Below are 10,000 nucleotides of genomic sequence, written 5' to 3' on the forward strand. Positions count from 1 at the left end.
GACGCTGAAGAGAGGAGTGTGTATCAGCGTTAGGCTCCTGAGTTGTTTACTAACATGGGGGGAAATAATTCGTCAACAGGAATTCTAATAAATCACGTTTGTTAAGCGTGGATTTGGCTGACGTTGGCTTCTTACTCCACCTTAAATGATGCAGCAGTTACTTTAATCAGTCATATCCAGTGAATTTTAGCTTATATACGCTATGATCTGCCAGCAAAGTCAGATGAACTTAAAGCAATTAAAAAATGTCTAGAAACAAATCAACCTAGTCGTAAATTAAGCTCACGGTGGTCTTTTCTGCAGTGTGTGCCTCTGTTGAAGAGACGAGTCAGTGACATGATGCTTCATCTTCACGCAGGAATCATAAACTCAGTGAAGTGTTCCGTTTTATCCGGCTTTATTTATGACCTTTTGGTGGAGGGAGACTTTAATTCCAGTCATGTGCTGTCATATACACTGTATTTCCAAAAGTATTCGGTCGTCTGGCTTCACACAAATATGAACTTGAGCGACATCCCATTCTTAATCTATAGGGTTTAATATGATGTCGGCCCACCCTTTGCAGCTATAGCAGCTTCAGCTCTTCTGGGAAGGCTTTCCACAAGGTTTAGGAATGTTTATGGGAATTTTTGGCCGTTCTTCCAGAAGCGCATTTGTGAGGTCAGACGCTGATGTTTGACGAGAAGGCCTGGCTCACAGTCTCCACTCTAATTCATCCCAAAGGTGTTCTATGGGGTTGAGGTCAGGACTCTGTGCAGGCCAGTCAAGTTCTTCCACACCAAACTGGCTCATCCGTGTCTTTATGGACCTGCTTTGTGCACTGGTGTGCAGTCATGTTGGAGCAGGAAGGGGCCGTCCCCAAACTGTTCCCACAAAGTTGGGAGCAGGAAATTGTCCAAAATCTCTTGGTGCTGAAGCTTTAAGAGTTCCTTTCACTGGAACTAAGGGGCCGAGCCCAACTCCTGAAAAACACCCCCACACCATGATCCCCCCTCCACCAAACTTTACACTCGGCACAATGCAGTCAGACAAGTACCGTCTCCTGGCAACCGCCAAACCCAGACTCGTCCGTCAGATTCCCAGACGGAGAAGCGTGATTGGTCACTCCAGAGAACACGTCTCCGCTGCTCTAGAGTCCAGTGGCGGCGCTTTACACCACTGCATTCCACGCTTTGCATTGCGCTTGGTGATGTAAGGCTTGGATGCAGCTGCTCCGCCATGGAAACCCATTCCATGAAGCTCTCTACGCTGTTCTTGAGCTGATCTGAAGGCCACATGAAGTTTGGAGGTCTGTAGTGATTGACTCTGCAGAAAGTCGGTGACCTCTGCGCACTATGCCCCTCAGCATCCGCTGACCGCTCTGTCATTTTACGTGGCCGACCACTTCGTGGCTGAGCTGCTGTCGTTCCCAATCGCTTCCACTTTGTTATAATCCCACTGACAGTGGACTGTGGAATATTTAGTAGTGAGGAAATTTCCCGACTGGACTTGCTGCACAGGTGGCGTCCGATCACGGCACCACGCTGGAATTCACTGAGCTCCTGAGAGTGACCCATTCTTTCACTAATGTCTGTAGAAGCAGTCTGCAGGCCGAGGGGCTTGGCTTTATACACCTGTGGCCGTGGAAGAGACTGGAACACCTGAATTCAGTGATTTGGATGGCGGAGTGAAGACTTATATATATTTTATAGTGTATCTGTAATATGTGGCGTTGATGATTTGCATGGTTTTTTGCACAGTAAGCATCAGGTGTCTCCCTACGCCGGCCGATGCGTGACTCTTATCGTGGCTGATTTGGTATTTAAATCCACTGCCACTCTAAACCTTCTGAAGAAGACCTACCGTAACTCTGCAGGGCTCCAGTGCAGACAGTTGCTATAGTTTATGACAGCGTGGGGCAGGTTACTGTAAGGCAGCCCTGCTGAGGAGAATCTATTATAGATTAATTAGTCCCACTTTATATTGTGTCCCTAATAACTGTGTAGTTACATGGGAACAACGTTGTAACTACTAATGATTTAGTCACTGTTACAGAAGTGCACCTTAGAAGTTATAACAGCCTATTCTCTCTCTTGTAATTACACAAGGGTAATAACATGAATGTAATTACATTTGTAATCAGACTGGAACAGCAGTTTATTTTTTCCGATGTTTTTAGTAAAAGAAAGGTTCTATATAGAACCAAGAACACTCAAAGGACCTTTTGTATGTTGAAGTGGTTCTTTCCATGGTGAACTGTGCTTTCAGACTGATGCAGAACATGCTGTAGGTGGTTCTGTGTAGAACGTTTTTGAGAACAAGTCAATGGAACCAGATTTTTTTCCGAGTCATTTTGAGCCGTTTTCTTTTGGTCCATCCGTCCTGAAATTTCCACACAACGTAAAGAACAACCGGCGTTTTTCAAACGTTGTCAAAAACGTAAAAAACCTCAGAAACGGAGATGCGAGGTTTTCTTACGACAACAGCGACATGAAAACACGCGCCTGAGGAAAGGCAGTCTGGGCGGGGAGAACGCACGCAGACGGTGAGGAAAACGGAAAAAAACCCAAAAAAACACTCAGTATGCAAATAGATGGAGCCGGGAGCCAATGGGAAAGAAATATGCGCTTTATCCAACGAGACCGCGTTAATAAAACAAACGTAACCGCGTTTCACGGCTTACTGGGCTTCACACGTGTGTTCGGCGGCGTTATTGAGAGAGAAACGATTAAAACCGCCGGGAACGTCGGCATTTTTCGTGGTTGCCACGGCAACGGACTAAAACTAGTCATCGATGAGTTGCTTCAACTCAAAAATGACGTTTGAGTTTGAAAAAAAACCATGAGAAACGTTTCCCTCGGCTCCAAATCGCTGGGCGGTACGTGGGACGCGCTGAGCTTCATGGGCCACAGACTCCATTTATTTGAGCTAAGCCGAAATGCGGGGGGAGTTCTGAGCATTTCAGCAGAGCAGCAGCCGGTTCGGCCGCCGGCCGCGGGTTTTCCACCAAATTGCCGGTGTTTTGATGCACACTTATCGCTTGTTTACGTGGCAGCGCTAATTCGCCCGGCGGTTCTGGCCGTGCCTTACACATGCTAATTCCCCCCACGGTTAAGCAATTACTCCTTGCTAAATGAATGCGATGGCATAGCTAATCTCCTCTAAGCTCGGCTCCCAGTTCAGTGGAAAAACGTCTCCGGCTCACTCGCCTAAATAATACATTGATAGCGAGCAGCAATTTGCATTAGCTTTAGCGCCCGCGCTAGTCAATAGGCTTTTATCTCTCCCCTCATTGAAGCGAGGGGGGGCGGGTGGGGGGGCTTTTCAGCGTGCCGCCACCAGGAGAGTTCTCCTCAATGCCAGGAGCTCTTGGATGAAGGGAGGTGAGGAGAAAGGGATTTTGTCCCGATTCTGGGCCTCTGCTCCACTCCGGCCTTTAGTCGAAGGCTGAAAAGACGGGCAATATTGAAAACGGCCGTCCCTGAACGCAGAGCAGACCCTTTCCCTCCGTTTACGGGTGTTAAAGGTGTAATGAATTGTTTTTAAAGCGTAATTAGATGGGAATTGACTATTCTTACCCTCCGCTAACGGCATTCGGCTCGGCTCGGCTCAAGACGGCTTTCTGCAACCAGGCTTTTCTAAGGGAGCGTCTCCAAAGAGATACGCGAAAATAAACGGATAAGTCTGTAAAAAAACAGGTACCGCTGTGGAGTAAGACTGCCCTGATGAGCGGTTTATGAATGGTTTAAAATGAGTTTATTAACGGCTGCTGATTAAGTCCTTCATAAGCGTTAGTAAACGGTTATAACACGTTAGTAAAAGGGAGCCGTGAGCTGCTGCGTCTGATGAAGCTCACAGTTTTAATGCTGAATGGGTGAAGAACACAAAGATAAGCAGCCACCAGCGATTGTGGTTTAACTACACACTTATGCTTCTTTAAGGGTTCTTTAGTACAGAAAATGGTTCTATATAGAACCATTGTCTTCACTAAAGAACCATTTTCATCAAACTATTAAATATCTTTTTTTATGCTGTTAGAAATGAAGGTTCTGTTCAGGAACGTTTTCCTTCATCAAGGTACAAACACTGTAAATGTTCCCTCAAAGGTTCTACAGTGGTTCTAAGGTCTGATTGTGGAGCTTAAATCAGTTCCTCCAGGTGAAAAGTTGGTATTTGTTCCTTTTCATAACCGAATGTTTTAAAACAGAGCAGTAGAGTAAAAGCCTGGAGGCGAGGCGAGGCGGGGTGTGTGGAGTCAGTCCAGCTTAGAACAGATCATTTCAGTGGATTATGGTTCAGTTATGTTCCCTGACTGAAGGTACTGAGATGGAGCCTCGAGGGTCCCACCCCAGTGACGAGAGGGGAACTGCCCCAGAGACAGTCTAGAACCTTTATTTCTCAGATTGGACTGTTTTCTATTGAATACAGTTCAAAAAGGATCAGAATGTCTGACTGATAGAACTTTATTGATCCCGAAGGGAAGTTGCTGTGTTTCAGTAACAAGATATACATATATATATATTTTAGATATATATTTATATTGTTTATTTCCGGTACATTTTATATTGTGTATATATATATATATACATTTTTATTATAGGTCTATACATTTTGTATTATTATTTTTATTTTTTTATAACTATATGTTATATATAAGGGGGCAGGGTGGCGTGGTGGGTGGCGCTGTCTCCTCACAGCAAGGAGGGTCTGGGTTCGATTCCCCGGCCGGGTGACCGGGGTCCTCTCTGTGTGGAGTTTGCATGTTCTCCCCGTGTCTGCGTGGGGTTCCTCCGGGTTCTCCGGTTTCCTCCCACAGTCCAAAGACATGCAGTCAGGCCAATTGGACACACTAAACTGCCCCTGGGTGTGAGTGACTGTGTGTCTGTCTGTCTGCCCTGCGATGGACTGGCGACCTGTCCAGGGTGTATCCTGCCTTCCGCCCAATGACTATATTTATATAGTTATTATATAATATATGTATATATTTTTATTAATATATATTTAAATGTTTTTTCTATAATATATCTGTATATATGTTTTCCTCCTTTTTGTTGATACTGGGTTTTGTAGCTGTTAAGTAGTGGGTTTGTAGTATTAAGTAAGCCTTAGGGTGTTGGGGGTCTGGGGTCTGGGGTCTGGGGGTCTGGGGGTCTGGGGTAGGCGTGTATAAATGAGCGTATGTGCTGAGCTCTTTGTGCTGCTGGGTGGGTCTCAGCATGAGCACATGGCCGGCTCATTAGCGATGCTGCGGCTGCTGAGCAGAACTCCAGATGTGCGTTGTTAAAAGCATGTGGATGCGATTGCGCAGCGGAGACTCAAAGCGGGGGTCTTCACGCGCCGGCCCGCCAGCCTGGGGTTTTATAGAGAGGCGGAAAGTGTTTCAGGTGGACTGAGGTCACCTGGGGTCATGGAGAAGACCACCAAACCCGCCCGTTTGGGAACTACTTTCTTTACTTTGGAATTTGAAATGAAGTTTGGAAGCGTCGCTGTTCGTTACAGGATATAACTGCCTTATAAAGCACCTACAACACATTAACAACATATTGTATTACAACATTAACAATAATAAAAGGTTAAGCTTTGTAAAGTGAGGTTTCATTCCTTGTTATAAAAAACTAAAACATACTACCAAGTGGAGAGTTTAAGGTGGAACTGCAGTTAATATAGCACTAAACTTAAGCTGGAACTCTGTTTAAGGTGGCACTGAATTTATGGTGAAACTAAATTTAAGATGACACTGAATTTAAGGTGGAACTGCAAATATCATAGCACTAGTGGAACTAAGGTGGAACTTCTTTTAAGATGGCACTGAATTTAAGGTGGAACTGAATTTACAGTGGCACTGAATTTATGGTGGAACTAAATTTAAGATGGCACAAAATTTAAAGTGGAATTTCATTCAGTTTAGCACTAAAATTAAATTTTAGTAAAATGTAACATGGAACTCCGTTTAAGGTAGCACTACAATTAAGGTGGCACAGAATTTAAGGTGGTACTGCAGTTAACATAGCCCTAAATTTAAGGTGGCACAGAATTTAATGTGCAACTACATTTATGGTGACACTGAATTTATGGTAGAACTAAATTTAAGATGGCACAGAATTTAAGGTGGAACTTCATTACTATGTTGTTAGCTGGCTTTTCCAAGTCAACTTAAAGTTCGTTCACAAACTTTTCCTTTCTAGTTATTTTGTCCCCTGCGAGGGACTCATCCAGGGTGTTTCCTGCCTTCCGCCCAATGAGGGCTGAGATAGGATTCAGCTCCCTCCTGCAACCCAGAAGGATAAGCGGCTTGGAAAGTGTGTGTGTGTGTGTGTGTGTGTGTATACATACACACACACACACACACACACACACATATATATATATTCTGGCCGCGTGAGCTGATTGGTTGAGAGTCATCCTAACTGTGCTGTTATTTCACCATAACATCACAGGGTTATCACAAACACTGTATTGCTCCGCTGAGACACTGTTGCTAAGCAACGACTCTGACAGCTGTAGGAGACGCTCAAGCCATCTGAATGTTTTCACTTCTTATCTTGCCACAAACAGAAAACAGACACTGTTAAGATCACATGAACATTGCATATAGAAACACAAACACTCAAAGGACCATTTACATGGTTCTTTGCATCGTTAAAGGGCTCTTCAGATTGACAGAGGGTGTGTTTTAATGGTTCTTTATAGAACCTTTTTTGAACTGGTTTCTGCATTGTGCAAAAAAGGGTTCATCTATAGTTACAAGCTCATATTATGACAATCGCTGAACACTTTTTGGAGCTATATTTTTTAATTATAGAACCATTTTCTTTGCTAAAAAACCTTGAAGAACCATCATTTGTCATCATATGTCAACATCATATGGTACTTCAAGGGTTCCTAGTAAAGAGAATGGATCTATACAGAAACATGAACACTCAAAGAACCATCTACATTAAGCTTGAATGCAGTAGAAGGACCCTGTTTGGTTCTATGTAGAACCATGTGCAACACATTCTCCATCACTTTGAAAAGCCGTTTCACCATGCAGAGAACCATTTGATAATGCAGATGGTTCTGTGAGTGTCCAAGGTTCAGTGTAGAACTATGATCTTTACTAAAGAACCCTTGGGGAACCGTGTTTTTAAAGGTAGCTTTGCTGCAGTCCAGCTTCTTCTTCTAAAGTAGCTGTGAACAGCAGGTCAAACGCAGCAAGCGCACCGAAAACACGACGTCCACGTCGCGTCCGCCGGAGAGGAAAAGATAAACACTGTTATTGGCCTTTTCAGGACAGCCAGGTGTTCAGTTCCTCCCACTGACGAGAACACAATAGCAGCCTGAGCGCTCACCTGAGCACCTGAGCAGGTAGACGCGCACCTGCAGCCCCTAATCACACAGCAGCATTTGAATAAAACCGCTTCGAAACAAGGCAGCAGCCGCCAGCCATGCAAATCAGACGAGGTCATTTAAATATCTTACAATAACAGCCAGAACACGTCTTATTACAGGCCTGGCTGCTGGGCCGAAGGGGAAGTCCGCAGATTTTCTAAAATTGGCCTGTCATTCGGGGGTTGAGGTGTGAGGGTCATTACAGTTCACTGAGGTGAAAACTAGCAATAACATGTGTTTGTTAATTGCAATAAAAATAAAAATGAAACGTGAAATTTAATAAAACTATAATGTCCATAGAAGAAATGACTAAAACGAAATAGAATTAGAGTGAAAACCTTTAGCTTTAGTGTTTATCAGGGCGTGAATCAGAGTAAAGACAGCCGAGTCTCGAGTCAGGTCCCACGTAAAGACAGTCGAGTCTCGAGTCAGGTCCCAAGTAAAGTCAGTTGAATCTCGAGTCAGGTCCCAAGTAAAGACAGTTGAGTCTCAAGTCAAGTCCCGAGTCAAGTTCCAAGTAAGGACAGTCGAATCTCGAGTCAAGTCCCAAGTAAAGACAGTCAAGTCTTGAGTCAAGTCCCAAGTAAAGACAGTCGAGTCGCGAGTCAAGTCCCAAGTAAAGACAGTTGAGTCTCAAGTCAAGTCCCGAGTCAAGTTCCAAGTAAAGACAGTCGAATCTTGAGTCAAGTCCCAAGTAAAGACAGTCAAGTCTCAATACAAGTCCCAAGTAAAGACAGTCGAGTCTCGAGTCAAGTCCCAAGTAAATACAGTTGAGTCTCAAGTCAAGTCCTGAGTTATGTTCCAAGTAAAGACAGTGAAGTCTCGAGTCAGGTCCCAAGTAAAGACAGTTGAGTCTCAAGTCAAGTCCCGAGTCAAGTTCCAAGTAAAGACAGTCGAATCTTGAGTCAAGTTCCAAGTAAAGACAGCCGAGTCTCAATTCAAGTCCCAAGTAAAGACAGTCGAGTCGCGAGTCAAGTCCCAAGTAAAGACAGTTGAGTCTCAAGTCAAGTCCCGAGTCAAGTTCCAAGTAAAGACAGTCGAATCTTGAGTCAAGTCCCAAGTAAAGACAGTCAAGTCTCGAGTCAAGTCCCAAGTAAAGACAGTCGAGTCTTGAGTCAAGTTCCAAGTAAAGACAGTTGAGTCTCAAGTCAAGTCCCGAGTCAAGTTCCAAGTAAAGACAGTCAAGTCTTGAGTCAAGTCCCAAGTAAAGACAGCTGAGTCTCAATACAAGTCCCAAGTAAAGACAGTCGAGTCTCGAGTCAAGTCCCAAGTAAATACAGTTGAGTCTCAAGTCAAGTCCTGAGTTATGTTCCAAGTAAGGACAGTCGAGTCTCGAGTCAGGTCCCAAGTAAAGACAGTTGAGTCTCAAGTCAAGTCCCGAGTCAAGTTCCAAGTAAAGACAGTCGAATCTTGAGTCAAGTTCCAAGTAAAGACAGTTGAGTCTCAAGTCAAGTCCTGAGTCAAGTTCCAAGTAAAGACAGTCGAGTCTCGAGTCAAGTCCCAAGTAAAGACAGTTGAGTCTCAAGTCAAGTTCTGAGTCAAATTCCAAGTAAAGACAGTTGAATCTTGAGTCAAGTTCCAAGTAAAGACAGCTGAGTCTCAATTCAAGTCCCAAGTAAAGACAGTCGAGTCTCGAGTCAAGTCCCAAGTAAAGACAGTTGAGTCTCAAGTCAAGTCCTGAGTTATGTTCCAAGTAAAGACAGTTGAGTCTCGAGTCAAGTTCCAAGTAAAGACAGTCAAGATAGCCGAGTCTCAATTCGAGTCCCGAGTCTATAGTCCTAATATTCGAGTTCTAAACAGGTCAGCCTGCAGCCTTCAGCTAATTTAAAGCCACAGCGCTGAACAGCGGTAAGAGCACTGTGGCCTTTTAATGACGGCACGTTGGCAGAGTGTGACTCCCTCCCAACTCCCTCCACCATGAATGGAGTTGAAGTTCTCTAAACTCTCATAAAACAGCGTCTCAGTCATCAGGCAGTGAATTCAGAACCAGTTCATGTAGGAACTTTCTGTGAGGAGCTTTTAGAGGGACGTCTGGTTCCCATCACCACCACTGTGAGGAGCTTTTAGAGGGGGACGTCTGGTTCCCATCACCACCACTGGGAACGGCTCTGACTCGGGACGTTTCTGTGGAGACTTAGTTTTTTGGCTGGAGTATCACTTTAATATCAGAAGCCTAGTGCAGTGCAGCATCCCCTGCGAAGCCCCAGTTCATACGGCTGTAAAAGCCAGTCCTCCTCATTTTCGGGAGTTTTGGTGGTTTTTTGGTGTTGGGTAACGCTGTTAGCCGCAGGCCCCGAGCTTTTCTCACCCTTTCCCACCCAGTTTATTTTCAGAAAGGAAGCCAGTGTGAAAAATCTCCTCTCTTAGCGTCTCTCAACTGTAATTGGGCTCTGCTTCTTGTTTTGGTTCTGAATATGTTTACACGGAACCCTTGATGTGGCATTAAAGCTGTTTTATAGGCGTAATTAAATGTGATTAAAGTGGACAAAGCGCTGAGATGTTTCACACACAGCGTCTGGAGAAAGTGCGGGCGTGAAAAGTTTGTTTCAGACTTAAATACACACTTTATTTCGTCCCAGAGGGCCACTTATAACAATTGTGTGGTTTTATAGACCAAAAAAGAGTTTATTTAACTCTGAGAATTAAACAG

General features: G+C 44.4%; 1 protein-coding gene across 11 annotated transcripts in view; it reads left to right on the top strand.

Annotated features, from left to right (window-relative positions):
* fbrsl1 (fibrosin-like 1) overlaps nucleotides 1-10,000 on the top strand; it is a 546,240-nt gene that overhangs the window by 315,149 nt on the left and 221,091 nt on the right. The window lies entirely within an intron of this gene.

Source organism: Pygocentrus nattereri, chromosome 20 (assembly GCF_015220715.1).
Source record: "Pygocentrus nattereri isolate fPygNat1 chromosome 20, fPygNat1.pri, whole genome shotgun sequence".
Classification (NCBI taxonomy): Eukaryota; Metazoa; Chordata; class Actinopteri; order Characiformes; family Serrasalmidae; genus Pygocentrus; species Pygocentrus nattereri.